This window comes from Astyanax mexicanus, chromosome 3 (assembly GCF_023375975.1).
Source record: "Astyanax mexicanus isolate ESR-SI-001 chromosome 3, AstMex3_surface, whole genome shotgun sequence".
Taxonomy (NCBI): domain Eukaryota; kingdom Metazoa; phylum Chordata; class Actinopteri; order Characiformes; family Acestrorhamphidae; genus Astyanax; species Astyanax mexicanus.
In genome coordinates this window covers 48,661,759-48,670,266 of record NC_064410.1, presented here as the reverse complement: position 1 = coordinate 48,670,266, position 8,508 = coordinate 48,661,759, and positions in this window count along the sequence as shown.

The following is an 8,508-nucleotide window of genomic DNA, read 5'->3' as shown; positions in this document are numbered from 1 at the left end:
GTCGAAAACTTGGAATCCGGCCGGGCTGTAGAGCTGGGAGCCGGCAGGGCTTGAGAGCTGGGAGCCGGCCGGGCTTGAGAGCTGGGAGCTGGCCGGACTGTAGAGCTGGAAACCGTCCGGGCTTGAGAGCTGGAAGTCGGCCGGGCTTGAGAGCTGGAAGCCGGCCGGGCTTGAGAGCGCGGTGGAGTTAGCAGGCTAGCTAGCTTAGCTGGAGCTGGGCTGACGAGCTCCAAGCCGAGGAGAGGCGCCGGGAGCGGTTCATCTCCCCGAATTTGCTCAGCGAGGAACCGGAGATTCGAGGTCCGCCCTCCTCGTAGCCTGCCACTTTGCTACGTCCATTGTAGGTCGAGTCTTATGTTACGAATGAGCAGGGGTGGACGTAAGTGCAAATATTTTATTTAAACAAACAAGATAAAATAAAACAGTAAACAAAACACGGGTAACGCAAACAACTACAAAAAAACAAGGCAAGGAGAATATAAAACTAGAACAAAGACTAAGAAACACAGACTACTAAACTAAGACTAGGATACATACGGACAGCAAGGATACAGAGGATACAAAAGACTCGACACTGAACATTCAAACAGAGGGTATGGAAGCCCATTTCCGCCACCTGAAGAAAAAAAAAACGTCCTCAACTAAGTCATAATTATGAGATAGAAAAGTCATAATTATGGGATAGTAAGTCATAATTATGAGATAATAAGTCATAATTATGAGATACTAAGTCATAATTATGAGATAGTAAGTCATAATTATGAGATAGTAAGTCATATTTATGAGATAAAAAGTCATCTCATAATTATGACTTTCTATCTCATAATTATGACTTAGTATCTCATAATTATGACTTACTATCTCATAATTATGACTTTTCTATCTCATAATTATGACTTAGTTGAGGACGTTTTTTTTCTTCAGGTGGCGGAAATGGGCTTCCATACACTTCCATAATTATGCTTTATTGTTAATAATTTTTTTTTTTTTCAAAACTGATGAACTGGAAAATTGTCAGTTGAGGTTTTCCTCACAGTAATTCTGGATAGGCTTTAGACACACAGCAACCCTGACGAAGAGGCAGATAAGATCATGAATGAATGAATGAATTAATGAATGAAAAGTGGATAAAAAGAGGATATACATCATTCAATGAGCTCCAGGATGAAATTTCAAATTCTGAATGTTGCAGAAGAGAGAGTTCTTCATGTGGAAAAGCTTATTAACTGTTTGTCTCTTACACACTGTGTAGTTGGCAGAGATCTTCAGGCATGGCAGTAAGTGTTAAAGTGAATTGTATGGATTGTTATCTTAATATAAGCCTTGCAGTGCATGACGGAGCAATTTAAATTCAAATACATACAAAAAGTTTGTGGGGAGGTTTTGCGAACCATGTTTTTGCACATTACAGTCTTTCCAATAATTTCCATGGTAAAATCTTTCATCATTTTGCTTGAGAAAAGCAGGGCAGTTGTATGATCTGAGTGTAGATCTCATAAGGTCACTGTGGCTTAACACATGTCTGACTGTGAAGAAACGCCAGTGTCACTCTGTCCAGACAAGACTGCGCAATGTTGCCAGATCATTGACTACTGTGTCGAAACACCTTGTTCCGATACGCTCCATCACCTCGTATTACCAATGAATAAGACAAGATAATTCTCTCATATCAAACACTTTATTCACAATATTTTAATGGACAATTTAGCTTAAAGACTTTCTGACCTCCAATTAAACTCAAAATTGCTGCACATTAAAAAGATTAAAAAGTCCAGCACCAGTTTCAGAACAATAAATAACACTCACTAATTTTCCTTATCGGTGCTGAGCCAGGCGTGCTGCATCATGCTGAATATGGAAGGGCTAGTCACTTTTCTTGGGTGTGAAAGTGTGAAAGTTTATGTCTGCTATTGCTTCCTTTGTATTGTTGAGTCTGGTTCACATTGTGTGTCGTCATAGTGATCAGTCAGGCAGAACCAAAAAAGTACAAAGGTTTGTAGACATCTGTTCATCTCATCTCCTAAAAGGGAATCAACAGCAAGGAAATAGTATCATGTCCCATGACTTTTGACATGTCTTCTGGTGCGTTGCTCTGTAGGATATGCACGTGGGGTCTCCTGTAATGAATGTGGATGAGATTTCTGACTCTTTTGTCTGTTTGCATGGACAATCCTAGCCAGATGCTGCTGGTCACAATCATTATCACTCACTGTGCTGTCCACTGTGGATAGTAATGGCTTTTTAGGTTAACGTATTACCATGAAACACATGACATAATGAGGAAAACATGAGGAATGTAATGCCCCTACACTTTTGGAAAAAGAATACCCCCTATCAGGCCTCATTCAAACGCTGATCCCATGACTTTTGGCATGCCACTGTATAGTTCTAGCTCAGAACTATTTTAGTCTTGAGATTTGAACATACTGAGTATGAGTGTCAGGTATTGCAGCAGGGAGGACATGAGGCGGACATAAACTCAGGGTAATTTATTAACAAAAAAAGATACATGAACAGACAGGACTAGTGGAATTAACACTGAAAAAACTAACAAAACAGAAAACAAAGGAACAGCAACCTGACTGACGTTGAACACACACAAGACCAGACAAACTAACACTGAAAACACAGGGGCTTAAATACACGTGGAGGAAACACGTAACATGAAACATCCGGGAGCAGGTAATGAGGGGGCGGAGCTACAAATTAACACAGGTGGGAGCACTAAAGACATGGGTGGAGACAAGGAGAGACACAGAGAGCCGTGTGCTCTGAGCACATGACTAGGGCAACAAACAAAGGAGGGGAAAAAATGGAGGCTGACAAGAGGCAGGACAAGGACGGGACGATGACAGGCGTACAGTAGCTTTAATAATTAGAAGTGTGTACAGACTTTTGGAACTATATGGTTTACAAAGCCATGTAAGTTCTGCTCATAATCCACTGCATTCCTAATTTTAAAACCAATAACTGGAAAAACACACTTTCCATCAGTTTCAGGCTCTATCTTTGATTTGATTAATTAAAAAATGTGCAGTTTAATTATTATTAATGCTGCAATATGTCACCTGTAAGCCTTTAGTCCAGTGAAACAGTGGGCAACAAACAAACATTTTATCTCAAACATGACTGCCACCAGAGACCTGGACTCCACAGTCCTTTCCCTCCCTGTCCTTTTATCAGATAAAGGGAATCCTTTTTGGGGAGACAGATAAAAGCAAATCAGATTAGACAGCTTTTGACAGCCAGAGGAGAGCCTTCATCTCCAGCTTCATTTAATCAGAAACAATCGCTACATTTGTCTTGAATGACAACGGCTTTGACCTTTTCTTCTAGAACATTCCTATTTGTTTTGTTTTACTGGGACTTACAGTCTGTTTAAAGAGCTCATATCTTCACTCCCCACTTTATACAGTTTATATATGGATGTTAACTTGCAAAAGTGGTCTGTTAAGGATTCAGTGCTTTTGTGATGCCATGAAAACCAACAAAATAACATACACAAATTGTCAAAATGTTTGTGGTCACACTTTCTAATGAATAGACTTAGCTACTTTATGTAACACATATAGTTGACAAATATGTAAAAATGCTCACACACAGCTTCTCAACTCTTTAAAGCAGATAAGCATGAATCTATTGGCACCATGCCAATTGCCAGGCATAGGCTAGAGGGGTGTAATCCCTCCCAGCATTTAGCTGTGGAGCAATGGAAATGAATGAAAGCTTTAGTGAAAGTTCTACTAGGAGACTCTAACTCTGAAGACTCAAATGGTCTTTAACCCTCCTGTTATGTTCATTTGTCAGAAAAAGCTGATGAAATGGTGTTCCGGGGTTTATTTGACCCAGTGCTTGTTTAATTATCCCAAAAATGTCTGAAACAAAACAAAATCCTAACAAGCAGTGTGAATATTTAATTACTAAATCCATTACTAATTATTTTATCAATATTTAGTCCAATTGCGTTCCTTACCTCTAACAAGTAATGGTTCAATTAGGATAATTCACTAATTTTTTATAAAAATTGCAAACCTTTTTATGTTTCACTACTTTATTACTTTTGAAAGACCAGCATATAAAACTCAATAGTTATACATAACATTGAAACATAATATTTCAATTTTGTTTTAGTTTTAGTTTTTGCAGGGGGTGGTTGCAAATATGTAAGATGAACCATTTTCATATTATACATTGATTACACCAATTAACATTACATTACATTTGGCAGACACTTTTGTCCAAAGCAAATTACAATAATTAAGGCAAGCAGAAGAAGTTTCATACTGGAAAATACTTTTAACTGTTTTTCTTCTTCAAACTTTAAAACAGGTCAGTTTGACTTGTAATATAACAGGAGGGTTAAAAACTCATGACTTACACACTGTTTTTACAGTAGGATCTGTGAGGGTCCAGATGTGACCTGGGCCGAAGCTGGGAACTCGCCCATGGACTTTAACCTGTTTGCTTTGCTCCTTTCTGTGACCTTCTAAAAATGGTACTAATAATAACTGTAAAATCTACATATACATTTGTTACATTTTTACACAGGAGCAAGTGGATTGTCACACTGTGACTTGAAGCTCAATACTTTGTTACAAAAAGCTGTTTTAATATAATAACACCATCAACTTAATCATAATTAGTTATTACTGTAATTTATATAGTAATAAAAAAACTAACTACAAATTAAGATTAAAAGCATCGTTCATCATCACTGCACAGCAGCACAATGTAATTTAGCCACTGCAGTTAACCTATCAATGGCAGCAAACATACACACACAATCTGGGGACTCTCTAGGGTCAGTGAGCACACACACACACACACATACAGCATTTGGGTGTTAGGTCTCTTGCTCAAGGGCACATCCGCCATGAATGTTAATAAAACACTGTTTCTTTATTTCCCCGACATATTTCTCAGTTTCTTCCCAGTCCAGAAGATCAGACTGTAGCATTCTGGTCACAAGCTCACATCTCTATAACCTCTATACCTCATTTGACCTGTGCTGTGCCTTGATTTCCATTTGGCTTAACCTGAGGTCTGAGACATAAATCCAGGTTAATAAATGTTCAGGTCTGCTATGCTTATAAGCTCCGCTCAGCCTAGTCAGCATAGCATCTCTGATGATATGCAGCTTCCAGGCCTATCCATATGCTTTATACTTAATATGTTTGTATATTGTGTACACACTGTTGTCTTACATAATTCTGTGTGATGTGCTGCTGTTGAACTTTATACCACGGGCCCTAAGGGCCACCATTGATTTATGTAGTTTTATTGTGCACACACTAAGAAAAGTAAGTACAGATTTGTACCTAAAAGAGTACAAAGCTTGTCGCTGGGGCTGTACCTTATATTGAGGTACAAAAAAGTAACGTACCTTTCAGTGAAAGTCCTTTTTTGTACCCATATTTTTGTGCCAGTAAAGATTCTAAATATATTAAACATTATCATCAACTAAATATGTGTCAAAAACTTGATGATCCAAAATTGTCTGGCTTTCAAATGAAAAATGTGCAATTAAAATATATATATTGTTTATTAGTACAGTGATACAGAATCCTGAATGTACCTTTTGTCTGGTTAAATGGTACAAATTTGTATTTATTGCTGTTAGGAATGACTTTGTACTTCAGAGGGAACAAATCTGACCCTGTAAAGACCAATATTGTACCATTGAGGGTACAATTATAAAGAATGTACCTTTGAGTAAAAATAAGTACTCATATCGTACCTCTGTTTTTTAGAGTGTGTGTGTGTATATGTACTACATGGACAAAAGTACTGGAACCCTAATTTTTTCACACCTACAGGAGCTTTTATTAACTCCAGTTTTAAATCCATGGGAACTAATATGGAGATACTTCCTCTTTCACAGCTATGGCAGTTACCACTGTTTTATTTGAGTTTTAAATGTCTGTGTACACTGTCTGTTCTCTGTCCAAAGAACTGTTCACTAAAGCTCCATATGCTGGATCTTCTTCACCTTATATCTACATCCATCATCTAAAGCTGCAGTTATAGCATTGATCTACTTAAGTATAAACTGGATTCTGAATAACTAACTAAATACATGATACATGTATAATATATCTTTACACTAGAAGTTAACACAAAAATATTCAATGTAACAATGGGTGGTCCAGTGGGTTAAGCGCTGCCACTATGATCAGGATATCGCTGGTTCGAATCCTGTTCTTATAGCCTGCCGTTGGCTACTGGAGCCCAGAGAGACCACAATTGGCCTTGCTCTCCCTTGGTGGTAGATGGGGCTCTTTCCCCACATCTCTCCAAAGGGTGATGTTGATCAGCACATGGCATCTGTAAGCTGATGCATGGGAACCAAGTCACTGCGCTGTCCTCCGAGCGCGCCGTGATGCTACTCAGCAATACTGCATCAGCAGCAGTTCAAAAAGAGGCCGTGGCTGACTTCACATTTAATGGTAATGTAAATTATTTTAAGAGCACACTCACAACAAATGTGAGAAAATGAATTAAAATGTTCCGGTATTTGCTAAAAAAAATCGAATTTCCCCAGGCAGTATTTTGTACCGGTCTTGAACATACACCATATAACCAATGTATATTAAATTAGATTTTTAATTGGATTTATCATCTGAGTATCATTGCCATATTAAAAGGATTATGAAAGTTCATGCATAAGTGCATGCACATGGCTTTTAATATGTGTACATGTTTGTCACTGAATAAAATCAGTGAATATTCTGAAAGAAGCTTTTTATTCATGCGTGAACATGCGTTACTACTTTAATGTATGTGATGCCTACACACACAGTAATTTACATGTACTGAAGAAGAGAAACCTGTGACAGTTCTACAGACTAGATGGCACTGTTGTTCCTTCTATAAAGAGATTTAAGGACTATATAAACTCTTATATAAACCTGGTTTGTGCAGCACACACATACTTTTGTCTTATCTGAGCACGTTAGGTTAGGTTATCTAAGTTATATCTAAGTATTTGGACAGTGATACACTTTTTTTTTAATTGTTCTTCTGTATACACAACAATGGATTTAAAATGAAACTATGAAGACATGATTAATGCACGGCCCCATTTTCTTTCTAATACGGACTGTTTACATTTCTTTTTAAATATTCTTTAATTAGAAATATCTTCCAGCTAGAGTCAATATCGCAAATCCACATATAATGAGTATATGGCTGAATGGAATTAAAGATGTGAAGAATCTTCTTTTACGATGATCCTTTTCTAGTACTAGATTATGTCTTTTTTGTGTAAATGTGAAAGCATGTGAGGTGGTTGGGTGGGGAGGGATGGATGTGAGTAAGGTGGAATGGATGTGAGAGGGATGGATGTGGGCAGGGTGGGATGGATGTGGGCAGGGTGGGATGGGTGTGGATGTAAAACTACAATAAATTCAATAAAATTATATATTTCTTAATACTTGGATGCAAATTGTTTACAATTAAAGACAGCCTGAAATCTGGAACATATGGACCTTAACACAGGCTGAGTTTCCTACATACTGATTTGCAAGGCTTTAACGTAACCACCTTCCATTGCTGCTTGTTTGTGGGTATTTCTGCCTTTAGTTTTTTCTTCAGCAGGTGAAGAGGATGGTTAACTGGGTTAAGGTCTGGTTACTGACTCTGCTTTTTAGTACATTACATTTATTTCCCTTAAAAAGCTCTTTGCGTTAAGTCATTATTCACACTGTGAAGCACCATCCTATCAGTTCTACAGCATCTGACTAAATCTATGCTGAAGATAGAGCGCTGCGTTCTTCAGAGTGTATCTGGCAACTATACATGCCCATGCCATTACAGTGCCCCTGTACTTATTTATTTTTGCTTTGAAATCAACCCCAGCCTATTTTCACCTTTGTGTGTCATTCAGTAATTAAGAAACAGGCCATAATTGGCCATGAAACTGCTTATTAGCCCAATTGTGTAATTGCATTTCAGCCTATATTAAAATGGAGAGATTAAGCAACATTAGTTGCATTTAACTTTACTTAATAAATGCTTTATGAAAACAGACATTTTAATCATTATTTCTGCCTTATTTTACTAGAAGATGATACAGTAGAGACTAGTGGAGTATTATATATAATACACAGTGGGACACGTTTGACCTTCTATATAATTACATAAACAGGAAAGCGTCCTTTTGAACATGGAGAGGTTTTCCTGTGAGATGCTGGCTGATTAGAAGCACTAAAATCTCATCAAGTGTTGCCTATGTTTAATTTGCTTTTTAAATCAGGCATGCTATACCTTTTAGGCTACATATGTACTTAGGGATTTCCCTGTTCTAGCATACACACATATTTAATTACTGTTTCGCTTTCACATTAATATAATCTGAGTAATAAAATGATTGCTTATACTAGACACACAGCTTCTTCTCGCCCACAGGACATTCATTCAATCACCTGCAGATTCATGCTGTTCTGTACCTGTGTTTAATATACAAAAGAGGATCATTTTTAGTAATGTCATACCTTCACAAAACCCTCA